Source organism: Dama dama, unplaced genomic scaffold, assembly GCF_033118175.1.
Source record: "Dama dama isolate Ldn47 unplaced genomic scaffold, ASM3311817v1 ptg000057l, whole genome shotgun sequence".
Classification (NCBI taxonomy): domain Eukaryota; kingdom Metazoa; phylum Chordata; class Mammalia; order Artiodactyla; family Cervidae; genus Dama; species Dama dama.
The window spans coordinates 4359873-4380287 of record NW_026870885.1 but is presented as its reverse complement, the minus strand read 5'-3'; positions in this window follow the sequence as shown (position 1 = coordinate 4380287).

The window sequence follows — 20415 nt, the reverse complement described above, 5'->3', positions numbered from 1 at the left end:
CAGAGAGTTTCATGCTCCTCATGTATTTCACACGTTTTGAAGCTCTTCATATTTTTCACACCTTTTCAGGATCTTCATGTTTTTCAATTCCACTTCAGGTTTCTCCTATTTTTCAGCCGGTTTCATGCTCCTCATGTATTTCACACCTTTTGAAGCTCTTCATATTTTTCACACCTTTTCAGGCTCTTCATGTTATTGATCACCGTTTCATGCTCCTCCTATTTTTCAGACCGTTTCATTCTCTTCATATTTTTGACACCTTTTGAAGCTCTTCATATATTTCACACCTTTTCAGGCTCTTCATGTTTTTGAACACCGCTTCATGCTCCTCTTATTTTTCAGACCGTTTCAGGATCCTCATATTTTTGACACCTTTTGAAACTCTTCATATTTCTCACACCTTTTCAGGCTCTTCATGTTTTTCAACACCACTTCATGCTCCTCCTATTTTTCAAACCGTTTCATGCTCATCTCTTTTTGACACATTTTGAAGCTCTTCAAATATTTCACACATTTTGAAGTTCTTCATATTTTTCACACCTTTTCAAGCTCTTCATATTTTTCACACCTTTTCAGGCTCTTCTGTTTTTCACTCCGCTTCATACTCCTCCTATTTTTCAGACCGTTTCATGCTCCACACATTTTGAAACCTTTTGAAGCTCTTCATATTTTTCACACCTTTTAGGCTCTCCATGTTTTTCATCACCGATTCATGCTCCTCCTATTTTTGAGGCCGTTTCATGCTCCTCATATTTTTGACACCTTTTGAATCTCTTCATATTTTTCACACCTTTTAGGCTCTTCATGTTTTTGAACAGCGCTTCATGCTTCTCATATTTTTCAGACCGTTTCATGCTCCTCATATTTTTCACACCTTTTGAAGCTCTTCATATTTTTCATATTTTTGAAGCTCTTCATATTTTTCACACTTTTTCAGGCTCTTCATGTTTTTGAGCACACCTTCATGCTCCTCCTATTTTTCAGACCGTTTCATGCTCCTCATGTATTTCACACCATTTGAAGCTCTTCATGTTTTTCACACCTTTTCAGTGTCTTCATGTTTTTCAACACCGTTTCATTCTCCTCCTATTTTTCAGACCGTTTCATGCTCCTCATATGTTTGACACCTTTTGAAGCTCTTCATATTTTTCACACCTTTTCACGCTCTTCATGTTTTTGAACACCGCTTCATGCTCCTCCTATTTTTCAGACCGTTTCATGCTCCTCATATTTTTGACACATTTTGAAGCTCTTCATATTTTTCACACCCTTTCAGGCTCTTAATGTTTTTCAACACCACTTCATGCTTCTCCTATTTTTCAGACGTTTTCATGCTCCTCATATTTTTGACACTTTTAGAAACTCTTCATATCTTTCACACCTTTTCAGGCTCTTCATGTTTTGCCACACTGCTTCATGCTCCTCCTAATTTTCAGCCAGTTTCATGCTCCTCATGTATTTCACACCTTTTGAAGCTCTTCATATGTTTCACACATTTTAAGGCTCTTCATGTTTTTCAACACCGCTTCATGCTCCTCCTATTTTTCAGACTGTTCCATGCTCCTCATATTTTTGACACCTTTTGAAGTTCTTCATATTTTTCACACTTTTTCCGGCTCTTCATGTTTTTCAACACCGCTTCATGCTCCTCCTATTTTTCAGACCGTTTCATGCTCCTCATATTTTTGACACCTTTTAAAGCTTTCATATTTTTCACACCTTTTGAATCTCTTCTTATTTTTCACACGTTTTCAGGCTCTTCATCTAATTCAACACCGCTTCATGCTGCTTCTATTTTTCAGACCGTTTCATGCTCCTCATATTTTTGACACCTTTTGAAGCTCTTCATATTTTTCACACCTTTTCAGGCTCTTCATGTTTTTGAACACCGTTTCATGCTCCTCGTATTTTTCAGGCCATTTCATGCTCCTCATGTATTTCACGCATTTTGAAGCTCTTCATATTTTTCACACCTTTTCAGGATCTTCATGTTTTTGAACACCACTTCATGCTCCTTCTATTTTTCAGAGAGTTTCATGCTCCTCATGTATTTCACACCTTTTGAAGCTCTTCATATTTTTCACACCTTTTCAGGATCTTCATGTTTTTCAACACCACTTCATGCTTCTCCTATTTTTCAGCCCGTTTCAGGCTCCCCATGTATTTCACACCTTTTGAAGCTCTTCATATTTTTCACACCTTTTCAGGCTCTTCATGTTTTTGATCACCGTTTCATGCTCCTCCTATTTTTCAGACAGTTTCATTCTCCTCATATTTTTGACACCTTTTGAAGGTCTTCATATATTCCACACCTTTTCAGGCTCTTCATGTTTTTGAACACCGCTTCATGCTCCTTTTATTTTTCAGACCGTTTCAGTCTCCTCATATTTTTGATACCTTTTGAAACTCTTCATATTTCTCACACCTTTTCAGGCTCTTCAGGTTTTTCAAAACCACTTCATGCTCCTCGTATTTTTCAGACCTTTTCATGCTCCTCATATTTTTCACACCTTTTGAAACTCTTCATATTTTTCACACCTTTTCAGGCTCTTCATGTATTTCACCACCGTTTCATGCTCCTCCTATTTTTCAGACCGTTTCATGCTCCTCATATTTTTCACACCTTTTGAAGCTCTTCATATTTTTCACACCTTTTCACGCTCTTCTTGTTCTTCAACACCGTTTCTTGCTCCTCCTATTTTTCAGACCGTTTCATGCTCCTCCTATTTTTCAGACCGTTTCATGCTCATCCTGTTTTTCAGACCGTATCATTCTCCTCATATTTTTGACAATATTGGTAGCTCTTCATATTTTTCACTCCTTTTCAGGCTCTTCTTGTTTTTCAACACCGCTTCATTCTCCTCCTATTTTTCAGACCATTTCATTCTCCTCATATTTTTGACAGCTTTTGAAGCTCTTCATCTTTTTCACACCTTTTCAGGCTCTTCAAGTTTTTGAACACCGCGTCTTGCTCCTCCTATTTTTCAGACCATTTCATGCTCATCATATTTTTCACACCTTTTGAAACTCTTCATATTTTTCACACCATTTCAGGCTCTTCATGTTTTTGAACATCGCTTCATGCTCCTCCTATTTTTCAGACGGTTTCATGCTCCTCATGTATTTCACAACTTTTGAAGCTCTTCGTATTTTTCACACCTTTTCAGGATCTTCATGTTTTTGAACACCGCTTCATGATCCTCCTATTTTTGAAACCGTTGCATGCTCCACATATTTTTGACACCTTTTGAACCTCTTAGTATTTTTCACACCTTTTCAGGCTCTTCAGGTTTTTCAACACCGCTTCATGCTCCTCCTATTTTTCAGACCGTTTCTGCTCCTCATATTTTTGACTCGTTTTGAAGCGCTTCATATTTTCACAATTTTTTAAGCTCTTCATATTTTTCACACGTTTTCAGGTTCTTCATATTTTTCAACACCGCTTTTTGCTCCTCCTATTTTTCAGACCGTATCATGCTCCTCATATTTTTGACACGTTTTGAAGCTCGTCATATTTTTAACACCTTTTCAGGCACTTCAGGTTTTTGAACACCGTTTCATGCTCCTCCTATTTTTCAGACCGTTTCATGCTCCTCATTTTTTTGACACCTTTTGAAGCTCTTCACTTTTTTCACAACTTTTCAGGCTCTTCATGTTTTTGAATACCGCTTCATGCTCCTCCTACTTTTCAGACCGTTTCATGCTCCTCATATTTTTGATACCTTTTGAAGGTCTGCATATTTTTCACACCATTTTAGGCTCTTCATTTTTTTGAAAACCACTTCATGCTCCTCCCATTTTTCAGACAGTTTCATGCTCATCTCATTTTTGACACCTTTTGAAGCTCTTCATATTTTTCACACCTTTTGAAGCTCTTCATAATTTCACACGTTTTCAGGCTCTTCATGTTTTTCAACACCTTTTCATGCTCCTCCTATTTTTCAGACCGTTTCATGCTCCTCATATTTTTGACACGTTTTGAGTCTCTTCATCTTTTTCACACCTTTTCAGGCTCTTCAAGGTTTTGAACACCGCTTCTTGCTCCTCCTATTTTTCAGACCGTTTCATGCTCATCTCATGTTTGACAACTTTAGAAGCTCCTCATATTTTTCACACCTTTTGAAGCTCTTCATATTTTTCACACGTTTTCATGGTCTTCATGTTTTTCAACACCACATCATGCTCCTCCTATTTTTCGGACCGTTTCATGCTCCTCATATTTTTGACACCTTTTGAAGGTCTTCATATTTTTCACACCTTTTCAGGCTCTTCATGTTTTTGAACACCACATCATGCTCCTCCTATTTTTCGGACCGTTTCATGCTCCTCATATTTTGACACCTTTTGAAGGTCTTCATATTTTTCACACCTTTTCAGGCTCTTCATGTTTTTGAACACCGCTTCATGCTCCTCCTATTTTTCAGAACGTTTCATGCTCCTCGTATTTTTGACACCTTTTGAAGCTCTTCATATTTTTCACACATTTTCAGGCTCTTCGTGTTTTTCAACACCGCTTAATGCTCCTCCTATTTTTCAGACCGTTTCATGCACCTCATATTTTTCACACCTTTTGAAGCTCTTCATATTTTTCACAACTTTTCAGGCTGTTCAATTTTTCAACACCGCTTCATGCCCCTCCTATTTTTCATTCCGTTTCATGCTCCTCATATTCTTGACACTTTTTGAAGCTCTTCATATTTTTCACACCTTTTCAGGTTCTTCATGTTTTTGAACACTGCTTCATGCTCCTCCTATTTTTCAGACCGTTTCATGCTCCTCATATTTTTCACACCTTTTGAAGCTCTTCATATTTTTCACACCTTTTCATGCTCTTCATGTAATTGAACACCGCTTCATTTTCCTCCTATTTTTCAGACCGTTTCATGCTCCTCATATTCTTGACACCTTTTGAAGCTTTTCATATTTTTCACACATTTTCAGGCTCTTCAAGTTTTTCAACACCACTTCATGCTACTCCTATTTTTCATTCCGTTTCACGCTCTTCATATTTTTGACACCTTTGAAGCTCTTCATATTTTTCACACCTTTTAAGGCTCTTCATGTGTTTGAGCCCAGCTTCATGCTCTTGCTATTTTTCAATCCGTTTCATGCTCCTCATATATTTCACATGCTTTGAAGCTCTTCATATTTTTCACAGCTTTTGAAGCTCTTCATATTTCTCACACCTTTTCAGGCTCTTTGATTTTGAACACCGCTTCATGCTCCTCCTATTTTTCAGACCGTTTCATGCTCATCTATTTTTTGACACCTTTTGAAGCTCTTCATATTTTTCACACCTTTTCAGGCTCTTCATGTTTTTGAACACCGCTTCATGCTTCTCCTATTTTTCAGAACGTTTCATGCTCCTCATATTTTTCACACCTTTTGAAGCTCTTTTTATATTTCAAACCTTTTCAGGCTTTCATGTTTTTCAGCACCAGTTCATGCTCCTCCTATTTTTCAGACCGTTTCATGCTCCTCATATTCTTGACACCTTTTGAAGCTCTTCATATTATGCACACCTTTTCAGGCTCTTCATGTTTTTCAGCACCAGTTCATGCTCCTCCTATTTTTCAGACCGTTTCATGTTCATCTCATTTTTTACACCTTTTGAAGCTCTTCATATTTTGCACACCTTTTCAGGCTCTTCATGTTTTTCAGCTGCACTTCATGCTCCTCCTATTTTTCAGACCGTTTCATGCTCCTCATATTTTTCACACCTTTTGAAGCTCTTCATATTTTGCACACCTTTTCAGGCTCTTCATGTTTTTCAGCTGCACTTCATGCTCCTCCTATTTTTCAGACCGTTACATGCTCATCTCATTTCTTACACCTTTTGAAGCTCTTCATATTTTGCACACCTTTTCAGGCTCTTCATGTTTTGCAGCTCCACTTCATGCTCCTCCTATCTTTCAGACAATATCATGGTCGTCTCATTTTTTACTTCTTTTGAAGCTCTTCATATATTTCACAACTTTTGAAGCTCTTCATATTTTTCACACCTTTTCAGTCTCTTCATGTTTTTCAACACCAATTCATGTTCCTCCTAATATTCAGACCGTTTCATGCTCATTTCATTTTTGACACCTTTTGAAGCTCTTCATATTTTTCACACCTTTTGAAGCTCTTCATATTTTTCACACCTTTTCAGACTCTTCTTGTTTTTCAACACCCCTTCATGCTCCTCCTATTTTTCAGACCGTCTCATGCTCCTCATATTTTTCACACCTTTTGAAGCTCTTCATATTTTGCACACCTTTTCAGGCTCTTCATGTTTTTCAACACCGCTTCGTTCTCCTTCTATTTTTCAGACCGTTTCATGCCCCTCATATATTTCACACCTTTTGAAGATCTTCATATATTTCACACCTTTTCAGGCTCTTCATGTTTTTGAACAAAACTTCATGCTTCTCCTATTTTTCAGAGCGTTTAATGCTCCTCATGTACTTCACACCTTTTGAAGCTCTTCATAATTTTCACACGTTTTCAGGCTCTTCATGTTTTTCAACAAGATTTCATGCTCCTCCTGTTTTTCAGACCGTTTCAAGGTCCTCATGTATTTCACACCATTTGAAGCTCTTCAAATTTTTCACACCTTTCCAGGCCCTTCATGTTTGTCAACACCGCTTCATGCCCCTCCTATCTTTCAGACCATTTCATGCTCATCTCATTTTTGACACCTTTTGAAGCTCTTCATATATTTCACACCTTTTGAAGCTCTTCATAATTTTCACACGTTTTCAGGCTCTTCATGTTTTTCAACACGGCTTCATGATCCTCCTATTTTTCATACCGTTCATGCTCCTCATATTTTTGACACCTTTTGAAGTTCTTCCTATTTTTCACAACTCTTCATGCTCTTCATGTTTTTCGACACCGCTTCATGCTCCTCCTATTTTTCAGCCTGTTTCATGCTCCTCATATTTTTGACACCTTTTGAAGCTCTTCATATTTTTCACACCTTTTCATGCTCTTCATGTTTTTCGACACCGTTTCATGCTCCTCCTATTTTTCAGACCGTTTCAGGCTCCTCATATTTTTCAGATCGTTTTATGGTCCTCATATTTTTGACACCTTTTGAAGCTCTTCATATTTTTCACACCTTTTCAGGCTCTTCATGTGTTTCAACACCGTTTCTTGCTCCTCATATTTTTGACATCTTTTTAAGCTCTTCATATTTTTAACACCTTTTCATGCTCTTCAGGTTTATCATCAACGTCTCATGCTCCTCCTATTTTTTGACCGTTTCATGCTCCTCATATATTTGACACCTTTTTAAGCTCTTCATGTTTTTCACACCCTTTCATATTCTTCATATTTTTCAACACCGTTTCATGCTTCTTCTAATTTTCAGACCGTTTCATGCTCCTCATAATTTTGACGCCTTTTGCAGCTCTTCTTGTTCTTCACACCTTTTCAGGCTCTTCATTTTTTGAACACCGTTTCATGCTCCTCCTATTTTTCAGACCGTTTCTAGCTCCTCATATTTTGACACCTTTTGAAGCTCTTCATATTTTCACACCTTTTGAAGCTCTTCATATTTTTCACACCTTTTCATGCTCTTCATTTTTTGAACACCGTTTCATGCTCCTCCTATTTTTCAGACCGTTTCTTGCTCCTCATATTTTTGACACATTTTGAAGCTCTTCATATTATTCACACCTTTTCTGGCTCTTCATGTTTTTGAACACAGCTTCATGCTCCTCCTATTTTTCAGACCGTTTCATTCTCCTCATATTTTTGACACTTTTTGAAGCTCTTCATATTTTTCACACCTTTTCATGCTCTTTATGTTTTTGAACACCATTTCATGCTCTTCCTATTATGCAGACCGTTTCATTCTCCTCATATTTCTACACCTTTTGAAGCTCTTCATATTTTCCACAACTTTTCAGGCTTTTCATTTTTTTCAACATCACTTCATGCTCCTCCTATTTTTCAGACCGGTTCATGCTCATCTCATTTTGACAACTTTTGCGGCTCTTCATATTTTTCACACATTTTCAGGCTCTTCATGTTTTTGAAAACCGCTTCATGCTCCTCCTATTTTTCAGACCGTTTCATGCTCATCTCATTTTTGACACGTTTTGAAGGTCTTCATATTTTTCACAAATTTTCATGCTCTTCATGTTTTCGAACACCGTTTCATGCTCCTCCTATTTTTCAGACCGTTTCATGCTCCTCATATTTTTCACACCTTTTGAAGCTCTTCATATTTTTCACAACTTTTTTGGCTCTTCATGTTTTTCAACACCACTTCATGCTCCTCCTATTTTTTAGACAGTTTCATGCTCCTAATATTTTTGACACCTTATGAAGCTCTTCATATTTTTCACACCTTTTCAGACTCTTCATGCTTTTCAAAACCGCTTCATGCTCCTCCTATTTTTCAGACCGGTTCATGCTCCTCATATTTTTCACATCTTTTGATGCTCTTCATATTTTTCACACCTTTTCAGGCTCTTCATGTTTTTAAACATCACTTCTTGCTCCTCCTATTTTTCAGACCGTTTCACGCTTCTCATATTTTTGACACATTTTGAAGATCTTCATATTTCTCACACCTTTTCAGGCTCTTCATATTTTTCAACACCGCTACATGCCGCTCCTATCTTTCAGACCATTTCATGCTCATCTCATTTGTGACACCTTTTGAAGCTCTTCATATATTTCACACCTTTTGAAGCTCTTCATAATTTTCACACGTTTTCAGGCTCTTCATGTTTTTCAACACGGCTTCATGATCCTCCTATTTTTCATACCGTTCATGCTCCTCATATTTTTGACACCTTTTGAAGTTCTTCCTATTTTTCACAACTCTTCATGCTCTTCATGTTTTTCGACACCGCTTCATGCTCCTCCTATTTTTCAGCCTGTTTCATGCTCCTCATAATTTTGACACCTTTTGAAGTTCCTCATATTTTTCACACCTTTTCCCGCTCTTCATGTTTGTTAAAACCGTTTCTTGCTCCTCCTATTTTTGAAACCGTTTCATATTCCTCATATTTTTGACACCTTTTGAACCTCTTCATATTTTTCACAACTTTTTTGGCTCTTCATGTTTTTCAACATCACTTCATGATCCTCCTATTTTTCAGACCGTTTCATGCTCCTCATATTTTTGACACCTTTTGAAGATCTCCATATTTCTCACACTTTTTCAGGCTCTTCATGTTTTTCAACACCGTTTCATGCTCCTCCTATCTTTCAGACAATATCATGGTCATCTCATTTTTGACTTCTTTTGAAGCTCTTCATATATTTCACAAGTTTTGAAGCTCTTCATATTTTTCACACCTTTTGAAGCTCTTCATATTTTTCACACCTTTTCAGACTCTTCTTATTTTTCAACACCGCTTCATGCTCCTCCTATTTTTCAGACCGTCTCATGCTCCTCATATTTTTCACACCTTTTGAAGCTCTTCATATTTTGCACACCTTTTCAGGCTCTTCATGTTTTTCAACACCGCTTCATTCTCCTTCTATTTTTCATACCGTTTCATGCTCCTCATATTTTTGACACCTTTTGAATCTGTTCATATACTTCACACTTTTTCAGGCTCTTCATGTTTTTCACCAACACTTCATGCTCCTCCTATTTTTTAGGCCATTTCATGCTCATCTAATTTTTGACACCGTTTGAAGTTCTTCATATTTTTCACACCTTTTGAAACTCTTCATATTTTTCACACCTTTTGAAGCTGTTCATATTTTTCACACGTTTTCAGGCTCTTCATGTTTTCAACAACGCTTCATGCACCTCCTTTTTTTCAGACCGTTTCATGCTCATCTCATTTTGACACGTTTTGAAGGTCTTCATATTTTCCACAATTTTTCATGCTCTTCATGTTTTCAAACACCGTTTCATGCTCCTCCTATTTTTCACACCTTTTGAAGCTCTTCATATTTTTCACACCTTTTTAGGCTCTTCACGTTTTTCAACATCACTTCATGCTCCTCCTATTTTTCAGACAGTTTCATGCTCCTAATATTTTTGACACCTTATGAAGCTCTTCATATTTTTCACACCTTTTCAGACTCTTCATGCTTTTCAAAACCGCTTCATGCTCCTCCTATTTTTCAGACCGGTTCATGTTCCTCATATTTTTCACATCTTTTGATGCTCTTCATATTTTTCACACCTTTTCAGGCTCTTCATGTTTTTAAACATCACTTCTTGCTCCTCCTATTTTTCAGACCGTTTCATGCTCCTCATATTTTTGACACATTTTGAAGATCTTCATATTTCTCACACCTTTTCAGGCTCTTCATGTTTTTCAACACCGCTTCATGCCTCTCCTATCTTTCAGAACATTTCATGCTCATCTCTTTTTTGACACCTTTTGAAGCTCTTCATATATTTCACACCTTTTGAAGCTCTTCATATTTTTCACACATTTTCAGGCTCTTCATGTTTTTCAACACCGCTTCATGCTCCTCCTATTTTTCAGACCTTTACATGCTCCTCATATGTTTCACACCTTTCAAGCTCTTCTTGTTTTTCAACACCGTTTCATGCTCCTCGTATTTTTCAGACCGTTTCAGGCTCCTCATATTTTGACACCTTTTGAAGCTCTTCATATTTTTCACACCTTTCCATGCTCTTCATGTTTTTCAAAACCGTTTCATGCTCCTCCTATTTTTCAGACCTTTTCATGCTCCTCATATGTTTCACACCTTTTCAAGCTCTTCATGTTTTTCAACACCGTTTCATGCTCCTCCTATTTTTCAGACCGTTTCAGGCTCCTCATATTTTGACACCTTTTGAAGCTGTTCATATTTTTCACACCTTTCCATGCTCTTCATGTTTTTCAAAACCGTTTCATGCTCCTCCTATTTTTCAGACCGTTTCAGGCTCCTCATATTTTTCAGATCGTTTCATGCTCCTCATATTTTTGACACCTTTTTACGCTCTTCATATTGTTCACACCCTTTCATATTCTTCATATTTTTCAACACCGTTTCATGCTTCTTCTAATTTTCAGACCGTTTCATGCTCCTCATAATTTTGACGCCTTTTGCAGCTCTTCTTATTCTTCACACCTTTCCAGGCTCCTCATGATTTTCAACACCTTTTCAGGCTCCTCCTATTTTTCAGACCGTTTCGTGCTCCTCATATTTTTTACACCTTTTGACGCTCTTTATATTATTCACACCTTTCCATGATCTTCATGTTTTTCAACACTGCTTCATGCTCCTCCTATTTTTCAGACATTTTCATGCTCCTCATATATTTGACACCTTTTGAAACTCTTCATATATTTCACACCTTTTCAGGCTCTTCATGTTTTTCATCACCCCTTCATGCTCCTCCTATTTTCAGACCGTTTCATGCTCCTCATATATTTGACACCTTATGAAGCTCTTCATATTTTTCACACCTTTTCAGGCTCTTCATGTTTTTAAACACCTCTTCATGCTCCTCCTCTTTTTCAGACCGTTTCATGCTCCTCATATTTCTGACACCTTTTGAAGCTCTTCATATTTTTCACACCATTTGAAGCTCTTCCTATTTCTCACACTTTCTCAGGCTCTTCATGTTTTTCAACACCGCTTGATGCTCCTCCTATTTTTCAGACCGTTTCATGCTTCACATATTTTTGACACCTTTTGAAGCTCTTCATATTTTTCACACCTTTTCAGGCTCTTCATATTTTTCACACGTTTTCATGCCCTTCATGTTTTTCATCACCGCTTCATGCTCCTCCTATTTTTCAGACCGTTTCATGCTCCTCATATTTTTGACAACTTTTGAAGCTCTTCATATTTTTCACACCTTTTCAGGCTCTTCATTTTTTTCAACGCTACTTCTTGCTCCTCCAATTTTTCAGACCGTTTCATGCTCATCTAATTTTTGACACCTTTTGAAGCTTTGCATATTTTTCAAAACTTTTCAGGCTCTTCATGTTTTTGAACACCGCTTCATGCTCCTCGTATTTCTCAGACAATATCATGCTATTCATATTTTTCACACCTTTTGAAGCTCTTCATATTTTTCACATTTTTTCAGGCTCTTCATGTTTTTGAACACCACTTCATGCTCCTCCTATTTTTCAGAGAGTTTCATGCTACTCATGTATTTCACACCTTTTGAAGCTCTTCATATTTTTGACACCTTATCAGGCTCTTCATGTTTTTGAACACCGTTTCATGCTGCTCCTAATTTTCAGACCTTTTCATGCTCCTCATATTTTTGACACCTTTTGAAGCTCTTCATAATTTTCACACCTTTCCAGGACTTTATGTTTTTCAACACCATTTCAAGCTCCTCCTATTTTTCAGACCGTTTCATGCACTTCATATTTTTGACACCTTTTGAAGCTTCATATATTTCACACCTTTTCGGGCTCTTCATGTTTTTCTACACCGCTTCATTCTCCTCCTAATTTTAAGACTGTTTCATGCTCTTCATAATTTTGGCACCTTTTGAAGCTCTTCATATTTTTCACACCTTTTCACGCTCTTCATGTTTTTCAACACCGCTTCATGCTCCTCCTATTTTTCAGACCGTTTCTTGCTCCTCATATTTTTGACACATTTTAAAGCTCTTCATATTTTTCACACCTTTTCAGGCTCTTCACGTTTTTCAACACCGCTTCATGCTCCTTCTATTTTTCAGACCGTTTCATGCATCTCATATTTTTGACTCCTTTTAAATTCTTCATATATTTCACACCTTTTCAGGCTCTTCATGTTTTTCAACACCACTTCATGCTCCTCCTATTTGTCAGACAATTTCATGCTCCTCCTATTTTTAAGACAGTTTCATGCTCTTCATATTTTTGACACCTTTTGAAGCTCTTCATATATTTCACACCTTTTCAGGCTGTTCATGTTTTTGAACACCGTTTCATGCTCCTCATATTTTTCAGACCATATCATGCTCTTCATATTTTGACACCTTTTGAAGCTCTTCATATTTTTCACACCTTTTCAGGCTCTTCATGTTTTTCAACGCCGCTTCATGCTCCTCCTATTTTTCAGACCGTTTCATGCTCCTCATATTCTTGACACCTTTTGAAACTCTTCATATATTTCACACCTTTTCAGACTCTTCATGTTTTTGAAAACAGTTTCATACTCCTCCTATTTTTCTGACCGTTTCATGCTCTACATATTTTTGCCTACTTTTGAAGCTCTTCATATTTTTCACACATTTTCAGGCTCTTCATGTTTTTCAACAACGCTTCATGCTCCTCCTATTTTTCAGACCGTTTCATGCTCCTCATATTTTTGACACCTTTTGAAGCTCTTAATTTATTTCACACCTTTTCATGCTCTTCATGTTTTTGAACACCATTTCATGCTCTTCCTATTTTGCAGTCCGTTTCATTCTCCTCATATTTTTACACCTTTTGAAGCTCTTCATATTTTTCACACCTTTTGAAGCTCTTCATATTTTTAACACGTTTTCAGGCTCTTCATGTTTTTCAACACCGCTTCATACTCCTCGTATTTTTCAGACCGTTTCTTGCACCTAATCTTTTTCACACCTTTTGAAGCTCTTCATATTTTTCACACCTTTCAGGCTCTTCATGTTTTTCAACACCGCTTCATGCTCCTCCTATATTTCAGACCGTTTCATGCTCCTCATATTTTTGACACCTTTGGAAGCTCTTCATATTTTTCACACCTTTTCAGGCTCTTCATGTTTTTCAACACCGTTTCATGATCCTCCTATTTTTCAGACATTTTCATGCTCCTCATATATTTGACACCTTTTGAAACTCTTCATATATTTCACACCTTTTCAGGCTCTTCATGTTTTTCATCACCCCTTCATGCTCCTCCTATTTTTCAGACCGTTTCATGCTCCTCATATATTTGACACCTTATGAAGCTCTTCATATTTTTCACACCTTTTCAGGCTCTTCATGTTTTTAAACACCTCTTCATGCTCCTCCTCTTTTTCAGACCATTTCATGCTCCTCATATTTTTCACACCTTTTGAAGCTCTTCATATTTTTCACACCTTTTCAGGCTCTTAATGTGTTTGAACACCATTTCATGCTCCTCCTATTATGCAGACCGTTTCATTCTCCTCATATTTTTATACCTTTTGAAGCTCTTCATATATTTCACAACTTTTCAGGCTTTTCATTTTTTTCAACATCACTTCATGCTCCTCCTATTTTTCAGACCGGTTCATGCTCATCTCATTTTGACACCTTTTGCGGCTCTTCATATTTTTCACACCTTTTCAGGCTCTTCATGTTTTTGAAAACCGCTTCATGCTCCTCCTATTTTTCAGACCTTTTCTTCCTCCTCATATTTTTGACACCTATAGAAACTCTTCATATCTTTCCACCTTTTCAGGCGCTTCATGTTTTTCAACACCGCTTCATGCTCCTCCTATTTTTCAGACTGTTTCATTCTCCTCATATTCTTGACAACTTTTGAAGCTCTTCATATATTTCACACCTTTTCAGGCTCTTCATTTTTTTCAACAACACTTCATGCTCCTCCTATTTTTCAGACAGTTTCATGCTCATCTCATTTGACACCTTTTGAAGCTCTTCATATTTTTCACACCTTTTGAAGCTCTTCCTATTTCTCACACTTTCTCAGGCTCTTCATGTTTTTCAACACCGCTTGATGCTCCTCCTATTTTTCAGACCGTTTCATGCTCCTCATATTTTTGACACCTTTTGAAGTTCTTCATATTTTTCACACCTTTTAAGGCTCTTCATGTTTTTGAACACCGCTTCATGCTCCTCCTATTTTTCAGACCGTTTCATGCTCCTCATATTTTTGACACCTTTTGAAGCTCTTCATATTTTTCACACCTTTTCAGGCTCTTCATGTGTTTGAGCCCAGCTTCATGCTCTTGCTATTTTTCAAGCCGTTTCATGCTCCTCATATATTTCACATGCTTTGCAGCTCTTCATATTTTTTACACCTTTTCAGGCTCTTCATCTTTTTGAACAAAGCTTCATTCTCCTCCTATTTTTCAGACCGTTTCATGCACATCTCATTTTTGACACCTTTGAAGCTCTTCATATTTTTCACAGCTTTTGAAGCTCTTCATATTTCTCACACCTTTTCAGGCGCTTCATGATTTTGAACACCGCTTCATGCTCTTCCTATTTTTCAGACCGTTTCATGCTCATCTATTTTTTAACACCTTTTGAAACTCTTCATATTTTTCACACCTTTTCAGGCTCTTCATGTTTTTGAACACCGCTTCATGCTTCTCCTATTTTTCAGACCGTTTCATGCTCCTCATATTTTTCACACCTTTTGAAGCTCTTCATATTTTTCAAACCTTTTCCGGCTTTCATGTTTTTCAGCACCAGTTCATGCTCCTCCTATTTTGCAGACCGTTTCATGCTCCTCATATTCTTGACACATTTTGAAGCTCTTCATATTTTGCACACCTTTTCCGGCTCTTCATGTTTTTCAGCTTCACTTCATGCTCCTCCTATTTTTCAGACCGTTTCATGCTGCTCTCATTTTTTACACCTTTTGAAGCTCTTCATATTTTGCACACCTTTTCAGGCTCTTCATGTTTTTCAGCACCAGTTCATGCTCCTCCTATTTTTCAGACCGTTTCATGCTCATCTCATTTTTTACACCTTTTGAAGCTCTTCATATTTTGCACACCTTTTCAGGCTCTTCATGTTTTTCAGCTCCACTTCATGCTCCTCCTATTTTTCAGACCGTTTCATGCTCCTCATATTTTTCACACCTTTTGAAGCTCTTCATATTTTTCAAACCTTTTCAGGCTCTTCATGTTTTTCTGCACCAGTTCATGCTCCTCCTATTTTTCAGACCGTTTCATGCTCATCTCATTTCTTACAACTTTTTAAGCTCTTCATATTTTGCACACCATTTCAGGCTCTTCATGTTGTTCAGCTCCACTTCATGCTCCTCCTATTTTTCAGACCGTTTCTTGCTCCTCATATTTTTGACACTTTTTGAAGCTCTTCATATTTTTCACACCTTTTCTGGCTCTTCTTGTTTTTGAACACAGCTTCATGCTCCACCTATTTTTCAGACCGTTTCATTCTCCTCATATTTTTGACACCTTTTGAAGCTCTTCATATTTTTCACACCTTTAGAAGCTCTTCATATTTTTCACACGTCCTCAGGCTCTTCATGTTTTTCAACACCGCTTCATGCAGCTCCTTTTTTTCAGACGTTTCATGCTCATCTCATTTTTGACACGTTTTGAAGGTCTTCATATTTTTCACAAATTTTCATACTCTTCATGTTTTCGAAAACCGTTTCATGCTCCTCCTATTTTTCAGACCGTTTCATGCTCCTCATATTTTTCACACCTTTTGAAGCTCGTCATATTTTTCAAACCTTTTTAGGCTCTTCACGTTTTTCAACACCACTTCATGCTCCTCCTATTTTCAGACAGTTTCATGCTCCTAATATTTTTGACACCTTATGAAGCTCTTCATATTTTTCACACCTTTTCGGACTCTTCATGCTTTTCAAAACCGCTTCATGCTCCTCCTATTTTTCAGACCGGTTCATGCTTCTCATATTTTTCACACCTTTTCAGGCTCTTCATATTTTTCACACCTTTTCAGGCTCTTCATGTTTTTAAACATCACTTCTTGCTCCTCCTATTTTTCAGACCGTTTCATGCTCCTCATATTTTTGACACATTTTGAAGAACTTCATATTTCTCACACCTTTTCAGGCTCTTCATGTTTTTCAACACCGCTTCATGCCCCTCCTATCTTTCAGACCATTTCATGCTCATCTCATTTTTGACATCTTTTGAAGCTCTTCATATATTTCACACCTTTTGAAGCTCTTCATAATTTTCACACATTTTCAGGCTCTTCATGTTTGTCAACACCGCTTCATGCTCCTCCTATTTTTCAGACCTTTTCCTGCTCCTCATATTTTTGACACATTTTGAAGCTCTTCATATTTTTCACACCTTTTGAAGCTCTTCATATTTTTCACACGTTTTCAGGCTCTTCATGTTTTTAAACACCGCTTCATACTCCTCGTATTTTTCAGACCGTTTCTTGCACCTAATCTTTTTCACACCTTTTGAAGCTCTTCATATTTTTCACACCTTTCAGGCTCTTCATGTTTTTCAACACCGCTTCATGCTCCTCCTATATTTCAGACCGTTTCATGCTCCTCATATTTTTGACACCTTTGGAAGCTCTTCATATTTTTCACATCTTTTCAGGCTCTTCATGTTTTTCAACACCGTTTCATGATCCTCCTATTTTTCAGACATTTTCATGCTCCTCATATATTTGACACCTTTTAAAACTCTTCATATATTTCACACCTTTTCAGGCTCTTCATGTTTTTCATCACCCCTTCATGCTCCTCCTATTTTTCAGACCGTTTCATGCTCCTCATATATTTGACACCTTATGAAGCTCTTCATATTTTTCACACCTTTTCAGGCTCTTCATGTTTTTAAACACCTCTTCATGCTCCTCCTCTTTTTCAGACCATTTCATGCTCCTCATATTTTTCACACCTTTTGAAGCTCTTCATATTTTTCACACCTTTTCAGGCTCTTAATGTGTTTGAACACCATTTCATGCTCCTCCTATTATGCAGACCGTTTCATTCTCCTCATATTTTTACACCTTTTGAAGCTCTTCATATATTTCACAACTTTTCAGGCTTTTCATTTTTTTCAACATCACTTCATGCTCCTCCTATTTCTCAGACCGGTTCATGCTCATCTCATTTTGACACCTTTTGCGGCTCTTCATATTTTTCACACCTTTTCAGGCTCTTCATGTTTTTGAAAACCGCTTCATGCTCCTCCTATTTTTCAGACCTTTTCTTACTCCTCATATTTTTGACACCTATAGAAACTCTTCATATCTTTCCACCTTTTCAGGCGCTTCATGTTTTTCAACACCGCTTCATGCTCCTCCTATTTTTCAGACTGTTTCATTCTCCTCATATTCTTGACAACTTTTGAAGCTCTTCATATATTTCACACCTTTTCAGGCTCTTCATTTTTTTCAACAACACTTCATGCTCCTCCTATTTTTCAGACAGTTTCATGCTCATCTCATTTGACACCTTTTGAAGCTCTTCATATTTTTCACACCTTTTGAAGCTCTTCCTATTTCTCACACTTTCTCAGGCTCTTCATGTTTTTCAACACCGCTTGATGCTCCTCCTATTTTTCAGACCGTTTCATGCTCCTCATATTTTTGACACCTTTTGAAGTTCTTCATATTTTTCACACCTTTTAAGGCTCTTCATGTTTTTGAACACCGCTTCATGCTCCTCCTATTTTTCAGACCGTTTCATGCTCCTCATATTTTTGACACCTTTTGAAGCTCTTCATATTTTTCACACCTTTTCAGGCTCTTCATGTGTTTGAGCCCAGCTTCATGCTCTTGCTATTTTTCAAGCCGTTTCATGCTCCTCATATATTTCACATGCTTTGCAGCTCTTCATATTTTTTACACCTTTTCAGGCTCTTCATCTTTTTGAACAAAGCTTCATTCTCCTCCTATTTTTCAGACCGTTTCATGCACATCTCATTTTTGACACCTTTGAAGCTCTTCATATTTTTCACAGCTTTTGAAGCTCTTCATATTTCTCACACCTTTTCAGGCTCTTCATGATTTTGAACACCGCTTCATGCTCTTCCTATTTTTCAGACCGTTTCATGCTCATCTATTTTTTAACACCTTTTGAAACTCTTCATATTTTTCACACCTTTTCAGGCTCTTCATGTTTTTGAACACCGCTTCATGCTTCTCCTATTTTTCAGACCGTTTCATGCTCCTCATATTTTTCACACCTTTTGAAGCTCTTCATATTTTTCAAACCTTTTCCGGCTTTCATGTTTTTCAGCACCAGTTCATGCTCCTCCTATTTTGCAGACCGTTTCATGCTCCTCATATTCTTGACACATTTTGAAGCTCTTCATATTTTGCACACCTTTTCAGGCTCTTCATGTTTTTCAGCTTCACTTCATGCTCCTCCTATTTTTCAGACCGTTTCATGCTGCTCTCATTTTTTACACCTTTTGAAGCTCTTCATATTTTGCACACCTTTTCAGGCTCTTCATGTTTTTCAGCACCAGTTCATGCTCCTCCTATTTTTCAGACCGTTTCATGCTCATCTCATTTTTTACACCTTTTGAAGCTCTTCATATTTTGCACACCTTTTCAGGCTCTTCACGTTTTTCAGCTCCACTTCATGCTCCTCCTATTTTTCAGACCGTTTCATGCTCCTCATATTTTTCACACCTTTTGAAGCTCTTCATATTTTTCAAACCTTTTCAGGCTCTTCATGTTTTTCTGCACCAGTTCATGCTTCTCCTATTTTTCAGACCGTTTCATGCTCATCTCATTTCTTACACCTTTTTAAGCTCTTCATATTTTGCACACCATTTCAGGCTCTTCATGTTGTTCAGCTCCACTTCATGCTCCTCCTATTTTTCAGACCGTTTCTTGCTCCTCATATTTTTGACACTTTTTGAAGCTCTTCATATTTTTCACACCTTTTCTGGCTCTTCTTGTTTTTGAACACAGCTTCATGCTCCACCTATTTTTCAGACCGTTTCATTCTCCTCATATTTTTGACACCTTTTGAAGCTCTTCATATTTTTCACACCTTTAGAAGCTCTTCATATTTTTCACACGTCCTCAGGCTCTTCATGTTTTTCAACACCGCTTCATGCAGCTCCTTTTTTTCAGACGTTTCATGCTCATCTCATTTTTGACACGTTTTGAAGGTCTTCTTATTTTTCACAAATTTTCATGCTCTTCATGTTTTCGAAAACCGTTTCATGCTCCTCCTATTTTTCAGACCGTTTCATGCTCCTCATATTTTTCACACCTTTTGAAGCTCGTCATATTTTTCAAACCTTTTTAGGCTCTTCACGTTTTTCAACACCACTTCATGCTCCTCCTATTTTCAAACAGTTTCATGCTCCTAATATTTTTGACACCTTATGAAGCTCTTCATATTTTTCACACCTTTTCAGACTCTTCATGCTTTTCAAAACCGCTTCATGCTCCTCCTATTTTTCAGACCGGTTCATGCTTCTCATATTTTTCACACCTTTTCAGGCTCTTCATATTTTTCACACCTTTTCAGGCTCTTCATGTTTTTAAACATCACTTCTTGCTCCTCCTATTTTTCAGACCGTTTCATGCTCCTCATATTTTTGACACATTTTGAAGAACTTCATATTTCTCACACCTTTTCAGGCTCTTCATGTTTTTCAACACCGCTTCATGCCCCTCCTATCTTTCAGACCATTTCATGCTCATTTCATTTTTGACACCTTTTGAAGCTCTTCATATATTTCACACCTTTTGAAGCTCTTCATAATTTTCACACATTTTCAGGCTCTTCATGTTTGTCAACACCGCTTCATGCTCCTCCTATTTTTCAGACCTTTTCCTGCTCCTCATATTTTTGACACCTTTTGAAGCTCTTCATATTTTT